Genomic DNA, 27,500 nt, shown 5'->3' with positions numbered 1-27,500 from the left:
ATTACAACTACACTATTTCACAGTCCCCTCCCATATATTTAAATATTACAACTACACTATCTCACAGTCCCCTCCCATATATTTAAATATTACAACTACACTATCTCACAGTCCCCTCCCCATATATTTAAATATTACAACTACACTATTTCACAGCCCCCCCCCCCCCATATAATTAAATATTACAACTACACTATTTCACAGCCCCCCCATATAATTAAATATTACAACTACACTATTTCACAGCCCCCCCATATATTTAAATATTACAACTACACTATTTCACAGCCCCCCATATAATTAAATATTACAACTACACTATTTCACAGCCCCCCCCCCCCCCTTATAATTAAATATTACAACTACACTATTTCACAGCCCCCCATATATTTAAATATTACAACTACACTATTTCACAGCCCCCCCCCATATATTTTAATATTACAACTACACGACTTCACCCCCCCCCATATAATTAAATATTTCAACTACCCCCCCTCCCCCCATATAATGAAATATTAGAACTGGTGCCCTCTTCCCCTGTTCTCTCCTCTCCTAGGGGTAGTGTACTATAGGGTCCTGTTTGGGACGTAGCCTTGGTCTCCTAGGGGGTAGTGTACTATATAGGGTCCTGTTTGGGACGTAGCCTTGGTCTCCTAGGGGTAGTGTACTATATAGGGTCCTGTTTGGGACGTAGCCTTGGTCTCCTAGGGGTAGTGTACTATATAGGGTCCTGTTTGGGACGTAGCCTTGGTCTCCTAGGGGTAGTGTACTATATAGGGTCCTGTTTGGGACGTAGCCTTGGTCTCCTAGGGGTAGTGTACTATATAGGGTCCTGTTTGGGACGTAGCCTTGGTCTCCTAGGGGTAGTGTACTATATAGGGTCCTGTTTGGGACGTAGCCTTGGTCTCCTAGGGGTAGTGTACTATATAGGGTCCTGTTTGGGACGTAGCCTTGGTCTCCTAGGGGTAGTGTACTATATAGGGTCCTGTTTGGGACGTAGCCTTGGTCTCCTAGGGGTAGTGTACTATATAGGGTCCTGTTTGGGACGTAGCCTTGGTCTCCTAGGGGTAGTGTACTATATAGGGTCCTGTTTGGGACGTAGCCTTGGTCTCCTAGGGGTAGTGTACTATATAGGGTCCTGTTTGGGACGTAGCCTTGGTCTCCTAGGGTTAGTGTACTATATAGGGTCCTGTTTGGGACGTAGCCTTGGTCTCCTAGGGTAGTGTACTATATAGGGTCCTGTTTGGGACGTAGCCTTGGTCTCCTAGGGGTAGTGTACTATGTAGGGTCCTGTTTGGGACGTAGCCTTGGTCTCCTAGGGGTAGTGTACTATATAGGGTCCTGTTTGGGACGTAGCCTTGGTCTCCTAGGGGTAGTGTACTATATAGGGTCCTGTTTGGGACGTAGCCTTGGTCTCCTAGGGGTAGTGTACTATATAGGGTCCTGTTTGGGACGTCTCCTAGCCTTGGTCTCCTAGGGTAGTGTACTATATAGGGTCCTGTTTGGGACGTAGCCTTGGTCTCCTAGGGTGTACTATATAGGGTCCTGTTTGGGAGTAGTGTACTATGTTTGGGACGTAGCCTTGGTCTCCTAGGGGTAGGGTCCTGTTTGGGACGTAGCCTTGGTCTCCTAGGGGTAGTGTACTATATAGGGTCCTGTTTGGGACGTAGCCTTGGTCTCCTAGGGGTAGTGTACTATATAGGGTCCTGTTTGGGACGTAGCCTTGGTCTCCTAGGGGTAGTGTACTATATAGGGTCCTGTTTGGGACGTAGCCTTGGTCTCCTAGGGGTAGTGTACTATAGGGTAGGGTCCTGTTTGGGACGTAGCCTTGGTCTCCTAGGGGTAGTGTACTATATAGGGTCCTGTTTGGGACGTAGCCTTGGTCTCCTAGGGGTAGTGTACTATGTAGGGTCCTGTTTGGGACGTAGCCTTGGTCTCCTAGGGGTAGTGTACTATATAGGGTCCTGTTTGGGACGTAGCCTTGGTCTCCTAGGGGTAGTGTACTATGTAGGGTCCTGTTTGGGACGTAGCCTTGGTCTCCTAGGGGTAGTGTACTATATATATATCTCTTACCACTCTATCTCCATAACAGATAGAGACAGGGGGTAAACACTGTTTCACATGCACTCGCACACACACACACACGCGAGAACACTGCTCCGCTCAGATCTGAACGTGTGTGTGTGTGTGTGTGTGTGTGTGTGTGTGTGTGTGTGTGTGTGTGTGTGTGTGTGTGTGTGTGCGCGCAATCAATCTCTAACTGTGAGTGATTCACAGCAATTCAATTAAAATGGTGTAAACTCTTGAGACTTTGAGTCTGGAACGCGGAAACAGAACAGAACACAAAACGACTGCCACATCAGTGGTTTATCAGGTCTCTCTCCATTCCTCCATGGTAACTAGTGAATGAAGAGGTGGAGAGCATTAACCAGCCCAGTGGAGAGCATTAACCAGCCCAGTGGAGAACAGTGACCAGCCCAGTGGAGAACAGTAACCAGCCCAGTGGAGAGCAGTGACCAGCCCCGTGGAGAGCAATAACCAGCCCAGTGGAGAACAGTAACCAGCCCAGCCCAGAACAGTAATCAGCCCAGTGGAGAACAGTAATCAGCCCAGTGGAGAACAGTAACCAGCCCAGTGGAGAACAGTAACCAGCCCAGTGGAGAACAGTAACCAGCCCAGTGGAGAACAGTAACCAGCCCAGTGGAGAACAGTAACCAGCCCAGCCCAGTGGAGAACAGTAACCAGCCCAGCCCAGTGGAGAACAGTAACCAGCCCAGCCCAGTGGAGAACAGTAACCAGCCCAGTGGAGAGCAGTAACCAGCCCAGTGGAGAACAGTAACCAGCCCAGTGGAGAACAGTAATCAGCCCAGTGGAGAACAGTAATCAGCCCAGTGGAGAACAGTAATCAGCCCAGTGGAGAACAGTAACCAGCCCAGCCCAGTGGAGAACAGTAACCAGCCCAGTGGAGAACAGTAATCAGCCCAGTGGAGAACAGTAATCAGCCCAGTGGAGAACAGTAACCAGCCCAGTGGAGAACAGTAACCAGCCCAGTGGAGAACAGTAACCAGCCCAGTGGAGAACAGTAACCAGCCCAGCCCAGTGGAGAGCAGTAACCAGCCCAGTGGAGAACAGTAACCAGCCCAGTGGAGAGCAGTAACCAGCCCAGTGGAGAACAGTAACCAGCCCAGTGGAGAACAGTAACCAGCCCAGTGGAGAGCAGTAACCAGCCCAGTGGAGAGCAGTAACCAGCCCAGTGGAGAGCAGTAACCAGCCCAGTGGAGAACAGTAACCAGCCCAGTGGAGAACAGTAACCAGCCCAGTGGAGAACAGTAACCAGCCCAGTGGAGAACAGTAACCAGCCCAGTGGAGAACAGTAACCAGCCCAGTGGAGAGCAGTAACTAGCCCAGTGGAGAGCAGTAACTAGCCCAGTGGAGAGCAGTAACTAGCCCAGTGGAGAGCAGTAACCAGCCCAGTGGAGAGCAGTAACCAGCCCAGTGGAGAACAGTAACCAGCCCAGTGGAGAGCAGTAACTAGCCCAGCCCAGTGGAGAACAGTAACCAGCCCAGTGGAGAGCAGTAACCAGCCCAGACCAGTGGAGAGCAGTAACCAGCCCAGTGGAGAACAGTAACCAGCCCAGCACAGTGGAGAACAGTAACCAGCCCAGTGGAGAACAGTAACCAGCCCAGTGGAGAACAGTAACCAGTCCAGTGGAGAGCAATAACCAGCCCAGTGGAGAACAGTAACCAGCCCAGTGGAGAACAGTAACCAGCCCAGTGGAGAACAGTAACCAGCCCAGTGGAGAGCAGTAACCAGCCCAGTGGAGAGCAGTAACTAGCCCAGTGGAGAGCAGTAACTAGCCCAGTGGAGAGCAGTAACTAGCCCAGTGGAGAGCAGTAACCAGCCCAGTGGAGAGCAGTAACCAGCCCAGTGGAGAACAGTAACCAGCCCAGTGGAGAGCAGTAACTAGCCCAGCCCAGTGGAGAACAGTAACCAGCCCAGTGGAGAGCAGTAACCAGCCCAGACCAGTGGAGAGCAGTAACCAGCCCAGTGGAGAACAGTAACCAGCCCAGCCCAGTGGAGAACAGTAACCAGCCCAGTGGAGAACAGTAACCAGCCCAGTGGAGAACAGTAACCAGCCCAGTGGAGAACAGTAACCAGCCCAGTGGAGAGCAGTAACTAGCCCAGCCCAGTGGAGAGCAGTAACTAGCCCAGCCCAGTGGAGAACAGTAACTAGCCCAGCCCAGTGGAGAACAGTAACCAGCCCAGTGGAGAACAGTAACCAGCCCAGTGGAGAGCAGTAACCAGCCCAGTGGAGAGCAGTAACTAGCCCAGCCCAGTGGAGAGCAGTAACTAGCCCAGCCCAGTGGAGAGCAGTAACCAGCCCAGTGGAGAACAGTAACCAGCCCAGTGGAGAACAGTAACTAGCCCAGCCCAGTGGAGAACAGTAACCAGCCCAGTGGAGAACAGTAACCAGCCCTGTGGAGAGCAGTAACCAGCCCAGTGTAACCAACCAGCCCAGTGTAACCAACCAGCCCAGTGTAACCAACCAGCCCAGTGAAAACCTACGATGTGTTGATGTCGTTGTTTGTGGATGCTAGTGTGTAATGTGCGTTTATGTGGTTTTGTTTGTTTTATAATGACACACTAGTTCTCACATATTCAGCCCCAGACAGTCTTACATTACACTGCTACGCCGACCACTTCCAGAGTCAGGACAACTATGCAGCAATTTCAGCCCTTTTCTCTTTCTGTTTTTAGCTCAAATGATTTCACTGCCGCTCTCCCCTCATCCACCTCCATGTCCCCCTGAGGAATAAAACCTGATAAAACAGCCTGATTATTCCACCATGTTGTAGAGGGGAAAAGTCTTAGGCATGCATCCCAAATGGCACCCTATTCCCTATATAGTGCATGGGCCCTGGTCACAAGTAGTGCACTATGTAGGGGATAGGGTGACATTTGGGACGCAAATCTTAATACTGCAGCCATCCACCCATTCTCCTTTCGTCTTCCATACGGAACCTGGAATTAATATCTGAGTGTTTTCAGGTGGGAGGATTTTGCTCAAGTGAGCTTGGCTTTTGTAAAACAGCCGAGTGTAGAGGAGAGGGACCTTACCTTGTGTAGTGGTGCATGGCGGTAGGCATTAGCGAGATGATTCCCATTGGGGAAGACCACAACCAACCGGGAAGCCTTTAGCTATACATGCCTAAAGGCCTCCTCAGTTAGCGGTGAGCCAGGAAGCCTTTAGCTATACATGCCTAAAGGCCTACTCAGTTAGCGGTGAGCCAGGAAGCCTTTAGCTATACATGCCTAAAGGCCTACTCAGTTAGCGTTGAGCCAGGAAGCCTTTAGCTATACATGCCTAAAGGCCTCCTCAGTTAGCGGTGAGCCAGGAAGCCTTTAGCTATACATGCCTAAAGGCCTACTCAGTTAGCGGTGAGCCAGGAAGCCTTTAGCTATACATGCCTAAAGGCCTACTCAGTTAGCGTTGAGCCAGGAAGCCTTTAGCTATACATGCCTAAAGGCCTCCTCAGTTAGCGGTGAGCCAGGAAGCCTTTAGCTATACATGCCTAAAGGCCTACTCAGTTAGCGTTGAGCCAGGAAGCCTTTAGCTATACATGCCTAAAGGCCTCCTCAGTTAGCGGTGTGCCAGGAAGCCTTTAGCTATACATGCCTAAAGGCCTACTCAGTTAGCGATGTGCCAGGAAGCCTTTAGCTATACATGCCTAAAGGCATACTCAGTTAGCGGTGTGCCAGGAAGCCTTTAGCTATACATGCCTAAAGGCCTACTCAGTTAGCGGTGTGCCAGGAAGCCTTTAGCTATACATGCCTAAAGGCCTACTCAGTTAGCGTTGTGCCAGGAAGCCTTTAGCTATACATGCCTAAAGGCCTACTCAGTTAGCGGTGAGCCAGGAAGCCTTTAGCTATACATGCCTAAAGGCCTACTCAGTTAGCGGTGTGCCAGGAAGCCTTTAGCTATACATGCCTAAAGGCCTACTCAGTTAGCGGTGTGCCAGGAAGCCTTTAGCTATACATGCCTAAAGGCCTACTCAGTTAGCGGTGTGCCAGGAAGCCTTTAGCTATACATGCCTAAAGGCCTACTCAGTTAGCGGTGTGCCAGGAAGCCTTTAGCTATACATGCCTAAAGGCCTACTCAGTTAGCGGTGTGCCAGGAAGCCTTTAGCTATACATGCCTAAAGGCCTACTCAGTTAGCGGTGAGCCAGGAAGCCTTTAGCTATACATGCCTAAAGGCCTACTCAGTTAGCGGTGAGCCAGGAAGCCTTTAGCTATACATGCCTAAAGGCCTACTCAGTTAGCGGTGTGCCATAGAGCGTGTGTTATTAACACCTGGCTGGATTCATCACACCTGGTTTGGTTGTAGGTCTACCAGTATGTTGGTGTCTGTCTTGACGTTGTTTCATTGAGTTCCATTCAGGAAGAGGATTTAGTTTAGTCGTAGAATGAGTCATAGAACGAGTTTCGGAATGAGTTGTAGAATGAGTTGTAGAAAGAGGTGGAGAATGAGTTGTTTTAGAATGAGTTGTTTTAGAATGAGTTGTTTTAGAATGAGGTGTTTTAGAATGAGGTGTTTTAGAATGCGTTGTTTTAGAATGAGGTGTTTTAGAATTTGTTTTAGAATGAGTTGTTTTAGAATGAGTTGTTTTAGAATGAGTTGTTTTAGAATGAGGTGTTTTAGAATGAGGTGTTTTAGAATGAGGTGTTTTAGAATGAGTTGTTGAAGAATGAGGTGTTTTAGATTGAGGTGTTGTAGAATGAGTTGTAGAATGAGTTGTAGAAAGAGGTGTAGAATGACTTGTTTTAGAATGAGTTGTGAGAAATGAGAATGGGAAGTGAGGGAAGGGGGAGGAAGGGAGGGGGAAGGGGGAGGAAGGGAGGGAGGACGGGAGGGGGAAGTGAGGGAAGGGGGAGGAAGGGAGGGAGGAAGGGAGGGAGGAAGGGAGGGGGAAGGGGGAGGAAGTGAGGGAGGAAGGGAGGGGGAAGTGATGGAAGGGGGACGAAGGGAGGGGGAGGAAGGGAGGGAGGAAGGGAGGGGGAAGGGGGAGGAAGGGAGGGAGGAAGGGAGGGGGAAGTGAGGGAAGGGGGAGCGAGGGAATGGGGTGGAAGGGAGGAGGAAGTGAGGGAAGGGGGAGCGAGGGAATGGGGTGGAAGGGAGGGAGGAAGGGAGGGGGAAGTGAGGGAAGGGGGAGGAAGGAAGGGAGGGGGAAGTGAGGGAAGGGGGGGTCGTGAGGGAAGGGAGGGAGTAAGGGACAGACGTACCACTAGGTATCTTATTATCTTTAATAATACAGTGTGTCCCTGCTATTATTTACAGCTTCTGAGAGTATTCAGTGATTGTGCTTCGCTCTCTCCTCCCTGCTGGGGAAGACAGGTGGAGGGAGGCAATCTGCAATGCTTATTGTCATCTCCTGATAAAGAGTCAGGGGAAAGAGGGAACGAGAAAGAGAGAGAGATCAGGAGGAGGTGGGAAGGAGGTACTGATGGATGGATGGATGGATGGAGGGGGAAGGGAGAGGAGGAGGGAAGGAGGTACCGATGGATCGATGGAGGGGAGAAGGGAGAGGAGGAGGAGGGAAGGAGGTACTGATGGAGGGGAGAAGGGAGAGGAGGAGGGAAGGAGGTACCGATGGATGGATGGAGGGGGAAGGGAGAGGAGGGGGAAAGGAGGTACCGATGGATGGATGGAGGGAGGGGGAAGGGAGAGGAGGAGGGAAGGAGGTACTGATGGATCGATGGAGGGGAGAAGGGAGAGGAGTAGGGAAGGAGGTACTGATGGATGGATGGAGGGGAGAAGGGAGAGGAGGTGGGAGGGAGGGAGGGAGGGAGGGAGGAAGGGAAGGGGAGGGAAGGAGGTACCGATGGATGGATGGAGGGGGGAAGGGAGAGGAGGAGGGAAGGAGGTACTGATGGATGGATGGAGGGGAGAAGGGAGAGGAGGAGGGAAGGAGGTACCGATGGATGGAGGGCAGAAGGGAGAGGAGGAGGGAAGGATGTACTGATGGATGGATGGAGGGGAGAAGGGAGAGGAGGAGGGAAGGAGGTACTGATGGATGGATGGAGGGGAGAAGGGAGAGGAGGAGGGAAGGAGGTACTGATGGATGGATGGAGGGGAGAAGGGAGAGGAGGGAAGGAGGTACTGATGGATGGAGGGGAGAAGGGAGAGGAGGAGGGAAGGAGGTACTGATGGATGGATGGAGGGGAGAAGGGAGAGGAGGAGGGAAGGAGGTACTGATGGATGGATGGAGGGGAGAAGGGAGAGGAGGAGGGAAGGAGGTACTGATGGATGGAGGGGAGAAGGGAGAGGAGGAGGGAAGGAGGTACTGATGGATGGATGGAGGGGGGAAGGGAGAGGAGGAGGGAAGGAGGTACTGATGGATGGAGGGGAGAAGGGAGAGGAGGAGGGAAGGAACTACAGATGGATGGAGGGGAGAAGGGAGAGGAGGAGGGAAGGAGGTGCTGATGGATGGAGGGGAGAAGGGAGAGGAGGAGGGAAGGAGCTACTGATGGATGGAGGGGAGGAGGGAGAGGAGGAGGGAAGGAGGTACTGATGGATGGAGGATAGAGGAGGAGGGAAGGAGGTACTGATGGGTGGATGGAGGGGAGAAGGGAGAGGAGGCGGGGGGAGGGGGGGGGGTATAGAGAGATACGGCAGGCAGCATTAGTGTACCAGGGTCGGTAGCACCGTAGCGCTGACTTGGCCCGCTTTCTTACTTCATGTAAATGTAAAACTGCAGGAGAACTGTCATCTCATTTTATTCCACAATCTCTGTTTATGTTAATGATAAAATGGTTTACCTGACACACACACACACACACGCACGCACGCACACGCACACGCGCACACACACGGCACTAACTCATGTGGAGAACACACTGTTGCTCAGGTTACCATTAGACTTTATGCTTTTCTTTACGGTAAAGCAATGGAACATGGCCAGTCTATGGCCAGTCTATGAACAGTCTATGGCCAGTCTATGGCCAGTCTATGACCAGTCTATGGCCAGTCTATGACCAGTCTATGAACAGTCTATGAACAGTCTATGAACAGTCTATGAACAGTATATGGCCAGTCTATGACCAGTCTATGAATGGTCTATGAACGGTCTATGAACGGTCTATGAGCGGTCTATAAACAGTCTATGATCAGTCTATCAACAGTCTATGAACAGTCTATGAACAGTCTATGAACAGTCTATGAACAGTATATGAACAGTCTATTCACAGTATAACAGTATATGACCAGTCTATGAACAGTATATGACCAGTCTATGAACAGTCTATGAACAGTCTATGAACAGTCTATGAACAGTCTATGAACAGTATATGACCAGTCTATCAACAGTCTATGAACAGTCTATGAACAGTCTATGAACAGTATATGACCAGTCTATGAACAGTATATGAACAGTCTATGAACAGTCTATGAACAGTCTATTATTGTACATTTTCAACGTTTGTGTTAACGGGCTCGTCCTGACTGAATTATTGACCTCTAAATGTCTCCTGACTGAACTATTGACCTCTAAATGTCTCCTGACTGAACTATTGACCTCTAAATGTCTCCTGACTAAACTCCTGACCTCTAAATGGTTCCTGACTGAACTCCTGACCTATAAATGTCTCCTGACTAAACTCCTGACCTCTAAATGTCTCCTGACTCAGAGGAATGGAAGATTAGTGTCTCCTCTAGGAGTCAGGTTGTCCAAACAAGCAGGAGTTGTGAATCATCTCCTCTAGGAGTCAGGTTGTCCAAACAAGCAGGAGTAGTGAATCATCTCCTCTAGGAGTCAGGTTGTCCAAACAAGCAGGAGTTGTGAATCACCTCCTCTAGGAGTCAGGTTGTCCAAACAAGCAGGAGTTGTGAATCACCTCCTCTAGGAGTCAGGTTGTCCAAACAAGCAGGAGTTGTGAATCACCTCCTCTAGGAGTCAGGTTGTCCAAACAAGCAGGAATTGTGAATCATCTCCTCTAGGAGTCAGGTTGTCCAAACAAACAGGAATTGTGAATCATCTCCTCTAGGAGTCAGGTTGTCCAAACAAACAGGAGTTGTGAATCATCTCCTCTAGGAGTCAGGTTGTCCAAACAAGCAGGAATTGTGAATCATCTCCTCTAGGAGTCAGGTTGTCCAAACAAACAGGAATTGTGAATCATCTCCTCTAGGAGTCAGGTTGTCCAAACAAACAGGAGTTGTGAATCACCTCCTCTAGGAGTCAGGTTGTCCAAACAAGCAGGAATTGTGAATCATCTCCTCTAGGAGAGTTGTGGTTCCCAAGACATTTTCTTTCATATATTATTTCCTATTCTTATTTGGTTTCAACACAGGTCTCATGTCAGGGATGGGTTGGAAGATGGATTCCTTGTGAATTTAAATCAGCACAATTGATTGTATGCAAGTGATTCAGCATTATTTGGATGGACTTTCACTTTAGAAAGTTCCAGATATACCCAAATAAAGACTGTGGATCCTGAGGGAGAGACGGAGAGGGAGGGAGGGAGGTAGGGAGGCAGGGAGGGAGAGGGAGAGAGAGAAAGGGAGAGACAGAGTGAGAGAGAGAGAGAGAGAGGGAGTGAGACCCACATTCTTAGAAAAAAAGGTCTCTCCTCGGCTGTCCAGGTAGAACCCTTTTTGGTTCCATGTAGAACCCTCTGTAGAAAAGGTTCTAGCTGCAACCAAAAATGCTTCCTCTAAGGGTGTGTGTGTGTGTGTGTGTGTGTGTGTGTGTGTGTGTGTGTGTGTGTGTGTGTGTGTGTGTGTGTGTGTGTGTGTGTGTGTGTGTGTGTGTGTGTGTGTGTGTGTGTGTGTGTGTGTGTGAAAGAGAGAGGGTTTGTTTGGTTGCATCATTGGGTAATACAAAATGGACTCTTAGTATTCGCTTCCATCTTAAGCATTCTCTGTCTGTCCCCTCTCTCTCTCTCTCTGTCTCTGTCTCTCTCTCTCTCTCTGTCTCTCTCTCTCTCTCTCTCTCTGTCTCTCCCTCTCTCTCTGTCTCTCTCTCTCTCTCTGTCTCTCTCTCTGTCTCTCTCTCTCTCTCTCTGTCTGTCCCATCTCTCTCTCTCTCTCTCTCTCTCTCTCTCTCTCTCTCTCTCTCTCTCTCTCTCTCTCTCTCTCTCTCTCTCTCTCTCTCTCTCTCTCTCTCTCTCTCTGTCTCTCTCTGACTCTCTCTCTCTCTCTCTCTCTGTCTCTCTCTCTCTCTGTCTCTCTCTGACTCTCTCTGTCTCTCTCTCTCTCTCTGTCTCTCTGTCTCTCTCTCTCTCTCTCTCTCTCTCTCTCTCTGTCTCTCTCTGTCTCTCTCTCTCTCTCTCTCTCTCTCTCTCTGTCTCTCTCTGTCTCTCTCTGTCTCTCTCTGTCTCTCTCTCTCTCTCTCTCTCTGTCTCTCTCTCTCTCTCTCTGTCTCTCTCTCTCTCTGTCTGTCTCTCTCTCTCTGTCTCTCTGTCTCTCTGTCTCTCTCTCTCTCTCTCTCTCTCTCTCTCTCTCTCTCTCTGTCTCTCTCTCTCTCTCTCTCTGTCTCTCTATGTCTCTCTCTGTCTCTCTCTCTCTCTCTCTGTCTCTCTGTCTCTCTGTCTCTCTCTCTCTATGTCTCTCTCTCTCTCTGTCTCTCCAGCATGTAGACCAGGGTCCTACAAGGCTTTGTCAGGGATTATCAAGTGTTCCAAGTGTCCTACCCACAGTTCCAGCCATGACCAGGCAGCCACACTCTGCCACTGTGACAAAGGCTTCTACCGGGCAGCCAAGGACCCCTCCACCATGGCATGCACACGTGAGTTAATGTATTTCTCTGGCAGGGGGGTTGAGAGAGAGAGAGACAGAGAGAGAGAGAGACAGAGAGAGAGACAGAGAGAGAGAGAGACAGAGAGAGAGAGAGAGAGAGAGAGAGAGAGAGAGAGAGAGAGAGAGAGAGAGAGAGAGAGAGAGAGAGAGAGAGAGAGAGAGAGAGAGAGAGAGAGAGAGACAGAACGAGGCATAAAGAGAGAGAGAGAGAGAGAGAGAGAGAGAGAGAGACAGAACGAGGCATAAAGAGAGAGAGAGATAGAGACTGAGAGAGACAGAACGAGGCAGAAAGAGAGAGAGAGAGAGAGGCCAAATAAATAATTGGTTTCTTTACATGGTCAGACAATAAGTACACCTATTTTTCTGCGACAATGTCATATTTTCTGTGTGTAGGTGCGTGCATCATTCACGCTTAAGTGTGTGTGTGTGTGTGTATGTGTGTGTGTGTGTGTGTGTTAGGGTAGTGATAATATCACACCTTATTCTCCTCATCATTATTAATGTGGAAACCTGGAAACTTGCCATAAATAGACAGTTCGTTTTCTGGCATCGTATCTCAGGCTCTGTAGCTACTGTAGACTCTAACCCACCTTCTAGAACACAGACAGTCACACCTGGCTCAGAACAGAGAAGAGAGGGGGAGGGGAGGGAGGGAGGGAGAGGGGAGGCGGAGGGGGAGGGAGGGGGTGAGGGGAGGGAGAGGAGGGGAGGGAGAGGGGGTGTGAGGGGAGGGAGGGGAGGGAGAGGGGGAGGGAGGGAGGGAGAGGGGAGGCGGAGGGGGAGGGAGGGGGTGAGGGGAGGGAGAGGGGGAGGGGAGGGGGAGGGAGGGGGTGAGGGGAGGGAGAGGGGGAGGGGATGGAGAGGGGGTGAGGGGAGGGAGAGGGGGAGGGGAGGGAGAGGGGGAGGGGAGGGAGAGGGGGTGAGGAGAGGGAGAGGGAGAGGGAGGAGGGGGAGGGAGAGGGGAGGCGGAGGGGGAAGGAGGGAGAGGGGAGAGGGGGTGAGGAGAGGAAGAGGGAGGAGGGGGAGGGGAGGGAGAGGGGGACGGGAGGGAGAGGGGAGGCGGAGGGGGAAGGAGGGAGAGGGGGTGAGGAGAGGGAGAGGGAGGGGGAGGGGAGGGAGAGGGGGAGGGGAAGGGAGGGAGGGAGAGGGAGAGGGAGGAGGGAGAGGGGGAGGGGGAGGGAGGCAGAGGGGGGGAGAGGGGAGGCGGAGGGGGAGGGAGGGAGAGGGGAGGGAGGGAGAGGGGGTGAGGAGAGGGAGAGGGAGGGAGGGGGGGGGGAGGGGGGAGGCAGAGGGGGAGGGGAGGGAGAGGGGAGGCGGAGGGGGAGGGAGGGAGAGGGGGTGAGGAGAGGGAGCGGGAGGAGGGCGGGGGAGAGGGAGAGGGGGTGAGGAGAGGCGGAGGGGAGGGAGGGAGAGGGGGGGAGGGGGAGGGAGAGGGGAGGCGGAGGGGGAGGGGGTGAGGGGGGGGGAGAGGGGGTGAGGAGAGGGAGGAGGGGAGGGAGAGGGGGTGAGGGGAGGCGGAGGGGGAGGGAGGGAGAGGGGGGGTGAGGAGAGGGAGGAGGGGAGGGAGAGGGGAGGCGGAGGGAGGCAGAGGGGGAGGGAGAGGGGGTGAGGGGAGGCGGAGGGGGAGGGAGGCAGAGGGGGAGGAGAGGGGGTCAGGGGAGGCGGAGGGGGAGGGGAGGGAGAGGGGAGGTGGAGTGGTAGGGAGGGAGAGAGGGTGAGGGGAGGGAGAGGGGAGGCGGAGGGGGAGGGAGGGAGAGGGGGGAGGGGAGGGAGAGGGGAGGTGGAGGGCGAGGGACAGACTAAACATGATGACAGACTAACCAGGGAGAACACTAAACATGATGACAGACTAACCAGGGAGAACACTAAACATGATGACAGACTAACCAGGGAGAACACTAAACATGATGACAGACTAACCAGGGAGAACACTAAACATGATGACAGACTAAACATGATGACAGACTAACCAGGGAGAACACTAAACATGATGACAGACTAACCAGGGAGAACACTAAACATGATGACAGACTAACCAGGGAGAACACTAAACATGATGACAGACTAAACATGATGACAGACTAACCAGGGAGAACACTAAACATGATGACAGACTAACCAGGGAGAACACTAAACATGATGACAGACTAAACATGATGACAGACTAACTAGGGAGAACACTAAACATGATGACAGACTAACCAGGGAGAACACCAAACAAGATGACAGACTAACCAGGGAGAACACTAAACATGATGACAGACTAAACATGATGACAGACTAACTAGGGAGAACACTAAACATGATGACAGACTAACCAGGGAGAACACTAAACATGATGACAGACTAACCAGGAGAACACTAAACATGATGACAGACTAAACATGATGACAGACTAACCAGGGAGAACACGAAACATGATGACAGACTAACATGATGACAGACTAACCAGGGAGAACACTAAACATGATGACAGACTAACCAGGGAGAACACTAAACATGATGACAGACTAAACATGATGACAGACTAAACAGGGAGAACACTAAACATGATGACAGACTAAACAGGGAGAACACTAAACATGATGACAGACTAACCAGGGAGAACACTAAACAGGATGACAGACTAACCAGGGAGAACACTAAACATGATGACAGACTAAACATGATGACAGACTAAACATGATGACAGACTAACCAGGGAGAACACTAAACATGATGACAGACTAACCAGGGAGAACACTAAACATGATGACAGACTAACCAGGGAGAACACTAAACATGATGACAGACTAAACATGATGACAGACTAACCAGGGAGAACACTAAACATGATGACAGACTAACCAGGGAGAACACTAAACATGATGACAGACTAACCAGGGAGAACACTAAACATGATGACAGACTAACCAGGGAGAACACCAAACATGATGACAGACTAACCAGGGAGAACACTAAACATGATGACAGACTAAACATGATGACAGACTAACCAGGGAGAACACCAAACATGATGACAGACTAAATAGGGAGAACACTAAACATGATGACAGACTAACCAGGGAGAACACTAAACATGATGACAGACTAAACATGATGACAGACTAACCAGGGAGAACACTAAACATGATGACAGACTAAACATGATGACAGACTAACCAGGGAGAACACTAAACATGATGACAGACTAAACATGATGACAGACTAACCAGGGAGAACACTAAACATGATGACAGACTAACCAGGGAGAACACTAAACATGATGACAGACTAAACATGATGACAGACTAACAGGGAGAACACTAAACATGATGACAGACTAAACATGATGACAGACTAACCAGGGAGAACACTAAACATGATGACAGACTAAACATGATGACAGACTAAACATGATGACAGACTAACCAGGGAGAACACTAAACATGATGACAGACTAAACATGATGACAGACTAACCAGGGAGAACACTAAACATGATGACAGACTAAACATGATGACAGACTAACCAGGGAGAACACTAAACATGATGACAGACTAAACATGATGTCAGACTAACCAGGGAGAACACTAACAAGGTGACAGACTAAACATGATGACAGACTAAACATGATGACAGACTAAACATGATGACAGACTAACCAGGGAGAACACTAAACATGATGACAGACTAAACATGATGACAGACTAAACATGATGACAGACTAACCAGGGAGAACACTAAACATGATGACAGACTAACAGGGAGAACACTAAACATGATGACAGACTAACCAGGGAGAACACTAAACATGATGACAGACTAACCAGGGAGAACACTAAACATGATGACAGACTAACCAGGGAGAACACTAAACATGATGACAGACTAAACATGATGACAGACTAACCAGGGAGAACACTAAACATGATGACAGACTAACCAGGGAGAACACTAAACATGATGACAGACTAAACATGATGACAGACTAAACATGATGACAGACTAACCAGGGAGAACACTAAACATGATGACAGACTAACCAGGGAGAACACTAAACATGATGACAGACTAACCAGGGAGAACACTAAACATGATGACAGACTAAACAGGGAGAACACTAAACATGATGACAGACTAAACAGGGAGAACACTAAACATGATGACAGACTAACCAGGGAGAACACTAAACATGATGACAGACTAACCAGGGAGAACACTAAACATGATGACAGACTAACCAGGGAGAACACCAAACATGATGACAGACTAAATAGGGAGAACACTAAACATGATGACAGACTAACCAGGGAGAACACTAAACATGATGACAGACTAAACATGATGACAGACTAACCAGGGAGAACACTAAACATGATGACAGACTAAACATGATGACAGACTAAGCAGGGAGAACACTAAACATGATGACAGACTAAACATGATGACAGACTAACCAGGGAGAACACTAAACATGATGACAGACTAAACATGATGACAGACTAAACATGATGACAGACTAAACATGATGACAGACTAACCAGGGAGAACACTAAACATGATGACAGACTAACCAGGGAGAACACTAAACATGATGACAGACTAACCAGGGAGAACACTAAACATGATGACAGACTAACCAGGGAGAACACTAAACATGATGACAGACTAACCAGGGAGAACACTAAACATGATGACAGACTAAACATGATGACAGACTAACCAGGGAGAACACTAAACATGATGACAGACTAAACATGATGACAGACTAAACATGATGACAGACTAACCAGGGAGAACACTAAACATGATGACAGACTAACAGGGAGAACACTAAACATGATGACAGACTAACCAGGGAGAACACTAAACATGATGACAGACTAACCAGGAGAACACTAAACATGATGACAGACTAACCAGGGAGAACACTAAACATGATGACAGACTAAACATGATGACAGACTAACCAGGGAGAACACTAAACATGATGACAGACTAACCAGGAGAACACTAAACATGATGACAGACTAACCAGGGAGAACACTAAACATGATGACAGACTAACCAGGGAGAACACTAAACATGATGACAGACTAAACATGATGACAGACTAACCAGGGAGAACACTAAACATGATGACAGACTAAACATGATGACAGACTAACCAGGGAGAACACTATACACGATGACAGACTAACCAGGGAGAACACTAAACATGATGACAGACTAAACATGATGACAGACTAACCAGGGAGAACACTAAACATGATGACAGACTAACCAGGGAGAACACTAAACATGATGACAGACTAACCAGGGAGAACACTAAACATGATGACAGACTAACCTGGGAGAACACTAAACATGATGTCAGACTAACCAGGGAGGACACTAAACATGATGACAGACTAAACATGATGACAGACTAAACAGGGAGAACACTAAACATGATGACAGACTAACCAGGGAGAACACTAAACATGATGACAGACTAAACATGATGACAGACTAACCAGGGAGAACACTAAACATGATGACAGACTAACCAGGGAGAACACTAAACATGATGACAGACTAAACATGATGACAGACTAACCAGGGAGAACACTAAACATGATGACAGACTAAACATGATGACAGACTAACCAGGGAGAACACTAAACATGATGACAGACTAACAGGGAGAACACTAAACATGATGACAGACTAACCAGGGAGAACACTAAACATGATGACAGACTAAACATGATGACAGACTAAACAGGGAGAACACTAAACATGATGACAGACTAAACAGGGAGCACACTAAACATGATGACAGACTAACCAGGGAGAACACTAAACAGGATGACAGACTAACCAGGGAGAACACTAAACATGATGACAGACTAAACATGATGACAGACTAAACATGATGACAGACTAACCAGGGAGAACACTAAACATGATGACAGACTAACCAGGGAGAACACTAAACATGATGACAGACTAACCAGGGAGAACACTAAACATGATGACAGACTAAACATGATGACAGACTAACCAGAGAGGACACTAAACATGATGACAGACTAAACATGATGACAGACTAACCAGGGAGAACACTAAACAGGATGACAGACTAACCAGGGAGAACACTAAACATGATGACAGACTAACCAGGGAGAACACTAAACATGATGACAGACTAACCAGGGAGAACACTAAACATGATGACAGACTAACCAGGGAGAACACTAAACATGATGACAGACTAACCAGGGAGAACACTAAACATGATGACAGACTAACCAGGGAGAACACTAAACATGATGACAGACTAAACATGATGACAGACTAAACATGATGACAGACTAACCAGGGAGGACACTAAACATGATGACAGACTAAACATGATGACAGACTAACCAGGGAGGACACTAAACATGATGACAGACTAAACATGATGACAGACTAAACATGATGACAGACTAACCAGGGAGAACACTAAACATGATGACAGACTAACAGGGAGAACACTAAACATGATGACAGACTAACCAGGGAGGACACTAAACATGATGACAGACTAAACATGATGACAGACTAACCAGGGAGAACACTAAACATGATGACAGACTAAACATGATGACAGACTAACCAGGGAGGACACTAAACATGATGACAGACTAACCAGGGAGGACACTAAACATGATGACAGACTAAACATGATGACAGACTAACCAGGGAGGACACTAAACATGATGACAGACTAACCAGGGAGGACACTAAACATGATGACAGACTAACCAGGGAGAACACTAAACATGATGACAGACTAACCAGGGAGAACACCAAACATGATGACAGACTAAATAGGGAGAACACTAAACATGATGACAGACTAACCAGGGAGAACACTAAACATGATGACAGACTAAACATGATGACAGACTAAACAGGGAGAACACTAAACATGATGACAGACTAAACATGATGACAGACTAACCAGGGAGAACACTAAACATGATGACAGACTAAACATGATGACAGACTAAACATGATGACAGACTAACCAGGAGAACACTAAACATGATGACAGACTAACCAGGAGAACACTAAACATGATGACAGACTAACCAGGGAGAACACTAAACATGATGACAGACTAACCAGGGAGAACACTAAACATGATGACAGACTAACCAGGGAGAACACTAAACATGATGACAGACTAAACATGATGACAGACTAACCAGGGAGAACACTAAACATGATGACAGACTAAACATGATGACAGACTAACCAGGGAGAACACTAAACATGATGACAGACTAAACATGATGACAGACTAACCAGGAGAACACTAAACATGATGACAGACTAACCAGGGAGAACACTAAACATGATGACAGACTAACCAGGGAGAACACTAAACATGATGACAGACTAAACATGATGACAGACTAACCAGGGAGAACACTAAACATGATGACAGACTAACCAGGGAGAACACTAAACATGATGACAGACTAACCAGGGAGAACACTAAACATGATGTCAGACTAACCAGGGAGGACACTAAACATGATGACAGACTAAACATGATGACAGACTAAACAGGGAGAACACTAAACATGATGACAGACTAACCAGGGAGAACACTAAACATGATGACAGACTAAACATGATGACAGACTAACCAGGGAGAACACTAAACATGATGACAGACTAACCAGGGAGAACACTAAACATGATGACAGACTAACCAGGGAGAACACTAAACATGATGACAGACTAAACATGATGACAGACTAAACATGATGACAGACTAACCAGGGAGAACACTAAACATGATGACAGACTAAACATGATGACAGACTAACCAGGGAGGACACTAAACATGATGACAGACTAACCAGGGAGAACACTAAACATGATGACAGACTAACCAGGGAGAACACTAAACATGATGACAGACTAAACATGATGACAGACTAAACAGGGAGAACACTAAACATGATGACAGACTAACCAGGGAGAACACTAAACATGATGACAGACTAACCAGGGAGAACACTAAACATGATGACAGACTAAACAGGGAGAACACTAAACATGATGACAGACTAACCAGGGAGAACACTAAACATGATGACAGACTAACCAGGGAGAACACTAAACATGATGTCAGACTAACCAGGGAGGACACTAAACATGATGACAGACTAAACATGATGACAGACTAACCAGGGAGAACACTAAACATGATGACAGACTAACCAGGGAGAACACTAAACATGATGACAGACTAACCAGGGAGAACACTAAACATGATGACAGACTAACCAGGGAGAACACTAAACATGATGACAGACTAAACATGATGACAGACTAACCAGGGAGAACACTAAACATGATGACAGACTAAACATGATGACAGACTAACCAGGGAGAACACTAAACATGATGACAGACTAACCAGGGAGAACACTAAACATGATGACAGACTAAACATGATGACAGACTAACCAGGGAGAACACTAAACATGATGACAGACTAAACATGATGACAGACTAACCAGGGAGAACACTAAACATGATGACAGACTAAACATGATGACAGACTAAACAAGATGACAGACTAACAGGGAGAACACTAAACATGATGACAGACTAAACAAGATGACAGACTAACAGGGAGAACACTAAACATGATGACAGACTAACCAGGGACACTGTTGTGGATACAGGGTCTGTGGTTGGTGAGGAAGGGGAGGTTTGAGGTAGTCCTGTAGTTGGGGAGGTTTGAGGTTGTCCTGTAGTTGGTGAGGAAGGGGAGGTTTGAGGTTGTCCTGTAGTTGGTGAGGAAGGGGAGGTTTGAGGTTGTCCTGTAGTTGGTGAGGAAGGGGAGGTTTGAGGTTGTCCTGTAGTTGGGGAGGAAGGGGAGGTTTGAGGTAGTCCTGTAGTTGGTGAGGAAGGGGAGGTTTGAGGTAGTCCTGTAGTTGGTGAGGAAGGGGAGGTTTGAGGTAGTCCTGTAGTTGGTGAGGAAGGGGAGGTTTGAGGAAGTCCTGTAGTTGGTGAGGAAGGGGAGGTTTCAGGTAGTCCTGTAGTTGGGGAGGTTTGAGGTAGTCCTGTAGTTGGTGAGGATCTCAGGCCCTCTTTCTTCAGTATGGGAGTTACTGCCAGTGGGCATGGGGTCAAGGGAGGAGAACAGGGAGGCTTTAACTAAGGCAGTGGGCATGGGGTCAAGGGAGGAGAACAGGGAGGCTTTAACTAAGGCAGTGGGCATGGGGTCAAGGGAGGAGAACAGGGAGGCTTTAACTAAGGCAGTGGGCATGGGGTCAAGGGAGGAGAACAGGGAGGCTTTAACTAAGGCAGTGGGCATGGGGTCAAGGGAGGAGAACAGGGAGGCTTTAACTAAGGCAGTGGGCATGGGGTCAAGGGAGGAGAACAGGGAGGTGTTAACTAAGGCAGTGGGCATGGGGTCAAGGGAGGAGAACAGGGAGGCTTTAACTAAGGCAGTGGGCATTGGGTCAAGGACAGAGAACAGGGAGGCTTTAACTAAGGCAGTGGGCATGGGGTCAAGGGAGGAGAACAGGGAGGCTTTAACTAAGGCAGTGGGCCTGGGGTCAAGGGAGGAGAACAGGGAGGCTTTAACTAAGGCAGTGGGCATTGGGTCAAGGGAGGAGAACAGGGAGGCTTTAACTAAGGCAGTGGGGTCAAGGGAGGAGAACAGGGAGGCTTTAACTAAGGCAGTGGGGTCAAGGGAGGAGAACAGGGAGGCTTTAACTAAGGCAGTGGGCATTGGGTCAAGGACAGAGAACAGGGAGGCTTTAACTAAGGCAGTGGGCATTGGGTTAAGGACAGAGAACAGGGAGGCTTTAACTAAGGCAGTGGGCATTGGGTCAAGGGAGGAGAACAGGGAGGCTTTAACTAAGGCAGTGGGGTCAAGGGAGGAGAACAGGGAGGCTTTAACTAAGGCAGTGGGGTCAAGGGAGGAGAACAGGGAGGCTTTAACTAAGGCAGTGGGGTCAAGGGAGGAGAACAGGGAGGCTTTAACTAAAGCAGTGGGGTCAAGGGAGGAGAACAGGGAGGCTTTAACTAAGGCAGTGGGGTCAAGGGAGGAGAACAGGGAGGCTTTAATTAAGGCAGTGGGGTCAAGGGAGGAGAACAGGGAGGCTTTAACTAAGGCAGTGGGCAAGGTCTTGTTATCAAGGGAGAAACCTCACTCCCTCCCCTTTTCTCTCTTTTCTCGTGCTCCATCGGCCCCCAGGAACCTGGTCTCTCTCATTAACGAGAAGGCTCTGTTCCTCACCTGGTCTCTCACTCCCTCTCTCTCCAGGCGCTCCATCGGCCCCCAGGAACCTGATCTCTCTCATTAACGAGAAGGCTCTGTTCCTCACCTGGTCTCTCACTCCCTCTCTCTCTCTCCCTCTCTCTCTCTCTCTCTCTCTCTCTCTCTCTCTCTCTCTCTCTCTCTCTCTCTCTCACTTTCTCCCTCCCCTCCTCCCTCTCTCTCCAGGCGCTCCATCGGCCCCCAGGAACCTGGTCTCTCTCATGAACGAGACGGCTCTGTTCCTCACCTGGTCTCTCTCTCCCTCTCTCTCCAGGCGCTCCATCGGCCCCCAGGAACCTGGTCTCTCTCATGAACGAGAAGGCTCTGTTCCTCACCTGGTCTCTCTCTCCCTCTCTCTCCAGGCGCTCCATCGGCCCCCAGGAACCTGGTCTCTCTCATGAACGAGACGGCTCTGTTCCTCACCTGGTCTCCACCTAGCGACAGCGGTGGCAGGAAGGACCTGACTTATAACATCATGTGCCAGCGCTGTGGCAGTGGCGCCTCCGGTGGCGAGGAGGACTGTGAGCCGTGTGAGACCGACCTGCGCTTCGTACCACGCCTCCTGGGCCTCACCGGGACCTCGGTGGCTATTCTGGACTTTGCCACACACGCCAACTACACCTTCCACGTAGAGACGGTCAATGGAGTGTCTGGACTGGGAGGAAACACCAGGCCCCTGGCAAACATCACTGTTACTACTGACCAGACTGGTGAGTACTGACCAGACCCCTGGTTATCATCTCTGTTACTACTGACCAGAAACCTGGTTATCATCACTGTTACTACTGACCAGACCCCTGGTTAACATCTCTGTTACTACTGACCAGACCCCTGGTTAACATCTCTGTTACTACTGACCAGACCCCTGGTTATCAACTCTGTTACTACTGACCAGACTGGTGAGTACTGACCAGACCCCTGGTTAACATCTCTGTTACTACTGACCAGACCCCTGGTTATCAACTCTGTTACTACTGACCAGACTGGTGAGTACTGACCAGACCCCTGGTTAACATCTCTGTTACTACTGACCAGACCCCTGGTTAACATCACTGTTACTACTGACCAGACCCCTGGTTAACATCACTGTTACTACTGACCAGACTGGTGACTACTGACCAGACCCCTGGTTAACATCACTGTTACTACTGACCAGACCCCTGGTTAACATCTCTGTTACTACTGACCAGACGGGTGAGTACTGACCAGACCCCTGGTTATCATCACTGTTACTACTGACCAGACCCCTGGTTAACATCTCTGTTACTACTGACCAGACCCCTGGTTATCATCACTGTTACTACTGACCAGACCCCTGGTTATCATCACTGTTACTACTGACCAGACCCCTGGTTATCATCACTGTTACTACTGACCAGACCCCTGGTTAACATCTCTGTTACTACTGACCAGACCCCTGGTTATCATCACTGTTACTACTGACCAGACCCCTGGTTAACATCACTGTTACTACTGACCAGACCCCTGGTTAACATCGCTGTTACTACTGACCAGACTGGTGAGTACTGACCAGACCCCTGGTTAACATCACTGTTACTACTGACCAGACCCCTGGTTAACATCGCTGTTACTACTGACCAGACTGGTGAGTACTGACCAGACCCCTGGTTAACATCACTGTTACTACTGACCAGACCCCTGGTTAACATCTCTGTTACTACTGACCAGACCCCTGGTTAACATCCCTGTTACTACTGACCAGACCCCTGGTTAACATCTCTGTTACTACTGACCAGACCCCTGGTTAACATCTATGTTACTACTGACCAGACCCCTGGTTAACATCACTGTTACTACTGACCAGACCCCTGGTTAACATCACTGTTACTACTGACCAGACCCCTGGTTAACATCTCTGTTACTACTGACCAGACCCCTGGTTATCATCTCTGTTACTACTGACCAGACTGGTGAGTACTGACCAGACCCCTGGTTAACATCACTGTTACTACTGACCAGACTGGTGAGTACTGACCAGACCCCTGGTTATCATCTCTGTTACTACTGACCAGACCCCTGGTTAACATCTCTGTTACTACTGACCAGACGGGTGAGTACTGACCAGACCCCTGGTTAACATCACTGTTACTACTGACCAGACCCCTGGTTAACATCTCTGTTACTACTGACCAGACCCCTGGTTATCATCTCTGTTACTACTGACCAGACCCCTGGTTAACATCTCTGTTACTACTGACCAGACCCCTGGTTAACATCACTGTTACTACTGACCAGACCCCTGGTTAACATCACTGTTACTACTGACCAGACCCCTGGTTAACATCACTGTTACTACTGACCAGACCCCTGGTTAACATCACTGTTACTACTGACCAGACCCCTGGTTAACATCACTGTTACTACTGACCAGACCCCTGGTTAACATCTCTGTTACTACTGACCAGACCCCTGGTTAACATCACTGTTACTACTGACCAGACCCCTGGTTAACATCACTGTTACTACTGACCAGACCCCTGGTTAACATCTCTGTTACTACTGACCAGACGGGTGAGTACTGACCAGACCCCTGGTTAGCATCTCTGTTACTACTGACCAGACCCCTGGTTAACATCACTGTTACTACTGACCAGACCCCTGGTTAACATCACTGTTACTACTGACCAGACCCCTGGTTAACATCTCTGTTACTACTGACCAGACCCCTGGTTAACATCACTGTTACTACTGACCAGACTGGTGAGTACTGACCAGACCCCTGGTTAACATCTCTGTTACTACTGACCAGACTGGTGAGTACTGACCAGACCCCTGGTTAACATCACTGTTACTACTGACCAGACTGGTGAGTACTGACCAGACCCCTGGTTAACATCTCTGTTACTACTGACCAGACCCCTGGTTAACATCTCTGTTACTACTGACCAGACCCCTGGTTAACATCACTGTTACTACTGACCAGACTGGTGAGTACTGACCAGACCCCTGGTTAACATCTATGTTACTACTGACCAGACCCCTGGTTAACATCACTGTTACTACTGACCAGACCCCTGGTTAACATCACTGTTACTACTGACCAGACCCCTGGTTAACATCTCTGTTACTACTGACCAGACCCCTGGTTATCATCTCTGTTACTACTGACCAGACCCCTGGTTATCATCTCTGTTACTACTGACCAGACCCCTGGTTAACATCTCTGTTACTACTGACCAGACCCCTGGTTAACATCACTGTTACTACTGACCAGACTGGTGAGTACTGACCAGACCCCTGGTTATCATCTCTGTTACTACTGACCAGACGGGTGACTACTGACCAGACCCCTGGTTAACATCTCTGTTACTACTGACCAGACGGGTGAGTACTGACCAGACCCCTGGTTAGCATCTCTGTTACTACTGACCAGACCCCTGGTTAACATCACTGTTACTACTGACCAGACCCCTGGTTAACATCTCTGTTACTACTGACCAGACCCCTGGTTATCATCACTGTTACTACTGACCAGACCCCTGGTTAACATCACTGTTACTACTGACCAGACTGGTGAGTACTGACCAGACCCCTGGTTATCATCTCTGTTACTACTGACCAGACTGGTTACTACTGACCAGACCCCTGGTTAACATTGTTGTAATGAAATCTAATCCTGGCGTCTCCTGAACCAAGGTGTTGTTGTAGTTATTAAATGAGCTGTTGATCTAATCCTGGCGTCTCCTGAACCAAGGTGTTGTTGTAGTTATTAAATGAGCTGTTGATCTAATCCTGGCGTCTCCTGAACCAAGGTGTTGTTGTAGTTATTAAATGAGATCTAATCCTGGCGTCTCCTGAACGAAGGTGTTGTTGTCGTTATTAAATGAGATCTAATCCTGGCGTCTCCTGAACCAAGGTGTTGTTGTAGTTATTAAATGAGCTGTTGATCTAATCCTGGCGTCTCCTGAACCAAGGTGTTGTTGTAGTTATTAAATGAGATCTAATCCTGGCGTCTCCTGAACCAAGGTGTTGTCGTCGTTATTAAATGAGATCTAATCCTGGCGTCTCCTGAACCAAGTTTGGGGGGACGTCCATGTGATTTCTCTTCCTCTTCCTGGTATTACAGAACATGACTGTCTGGGTTTTCAGACAGACATCAATAGGTTCCACTTTATAATAACCAGAAACTGCACAATGGTTCTGAGAGGTGCTGTGTTTGTTATATTATGCTGCCTGGTGGAGCTCTCATTATGGGTTTTACACGCAGCACATTGTGGAACACACACACACACACACACACACACACACACACACACACACACACACACACACACACACACACACACACACACACACACACACACACACACACACACACACACACACACACACACACGGTCGGACACACGTTCAGTCACTAGCTCCCAGGGCGTGCAGGGAGAGGGAAGCTAACCAAGGGAGGTGCACCCTGGGAAAGGAAGTAACATCTTTTATGTAAATATGATCTCCTGCGGGAGGCTGAGAAACAGCTTGCTCTGCTGTTCCCATCACTTTATTCAGAGGTTGGGATTGACTCATCAAAATGGAGCTGTCAGCCCTCCTCCCCTTCTCTTCCTCCTCCTCTCCTCCTCCTCTCCTTCTCTTCCTCCTCCTCTCCTCCTCTCCTCCTCCACCTCTCCTTCTCCTCTCCTTCTCCTCTCCTCCTCCACCTCTCCTTCTCCTCTCCTCCTCCTCTCCTCCCCTCTTTCTCTTCCTCTCTTCCTCTCCTCCCCTCTTCCTCTTCCTCTCCTCCTCCTCCTCCTCTCCTTCTCTCCTCCCCACTTCCTCTTCCTCTCCTCCTTCTCCTCTCCTTCTCTTCTCCTCTCCTCCTCTCCTCTCCCCCTCTTCCTCTTCCTCTCTTCCTCTCCTCCCCTCTTCCTCTCCTCCTCCTCCTCTCCTTCTCTTCTCCTCTCCTCCTCCTCCTCCTCTCCTCCCCTCTTCTCCTCCCCTCCCCTCCACTTCTCCTCCTCCTCTCATTCTCCTCTCCTCTACTCCTCCTCCTCTCCTCCCCTCTTCCTCTTCTCCTCTCCTCTTCTCCTCCTCCTCTCCTTCTCCTCTCCTTCTCTTCTCCTCTCCTCCTCTCCTCTCCCCCCTCTCTTCCTCTTCCTCTCTTCCTCTCCTCCCCTCTTCCTCTCCTCCTCCTCCTCTCCTTCTCTTCTCCTCTCCTCCCCTCCTCCTCCTCTCCTCCCCTCTTCCTCTTCTCCTCCCCTCTTCCTCTCCTCTTCTCCTCCCCTCTTCCTCTCCTCTTCTCCTCCTCCTCTCCTTCTCCTCTCCTCTACTCCTCCTCCTCCTCTCCTCCTCCTCTCCTCTTCCTCTCCACCTCTTCTCCTCCCCTCTTCCTCTTCCTCTCCGCCTCTCCTCCTCATTGTCTGCTAAACCTCAGAAGATCCTCATTACTAAA

The 27,500-nt window shown here is 49.0% G+C and overlaps 1 pseudogene; it reads left to right on the top strand.

The window, feature by feature from the left end:
* The window catches only part of LOC124018715, a 119,909-nt pseudogene that overhangs the window by 74,506 nt on the left and 17,903 nt on the right, over positions 1-27,500 (top strand).

The sequence above is a fragment of the Oncorhynchus gorbuscha genome, unplaced genomic scaffold (genome assembly GCF_021184085.1).
Source record: "Oncorhynchus gorbuscha isolate QuinsamMale2020 ecotype Even-year unplaced genomic scaffold, OgorEven_v1.0 Un_scaffold_572, whole genome shotgun sequence".
Taxonomy (NCBI): domain Eukaryota; kingdom Metazoa; phylum Chordata; class Actinopteri; order Salmoniformes; family Salmonidae; genus Oncorhynchus; species Oncorhynchus gorbuscha.
This window is presented reverse-complemented; position numbering and strand designations above follow the sequence as displayed.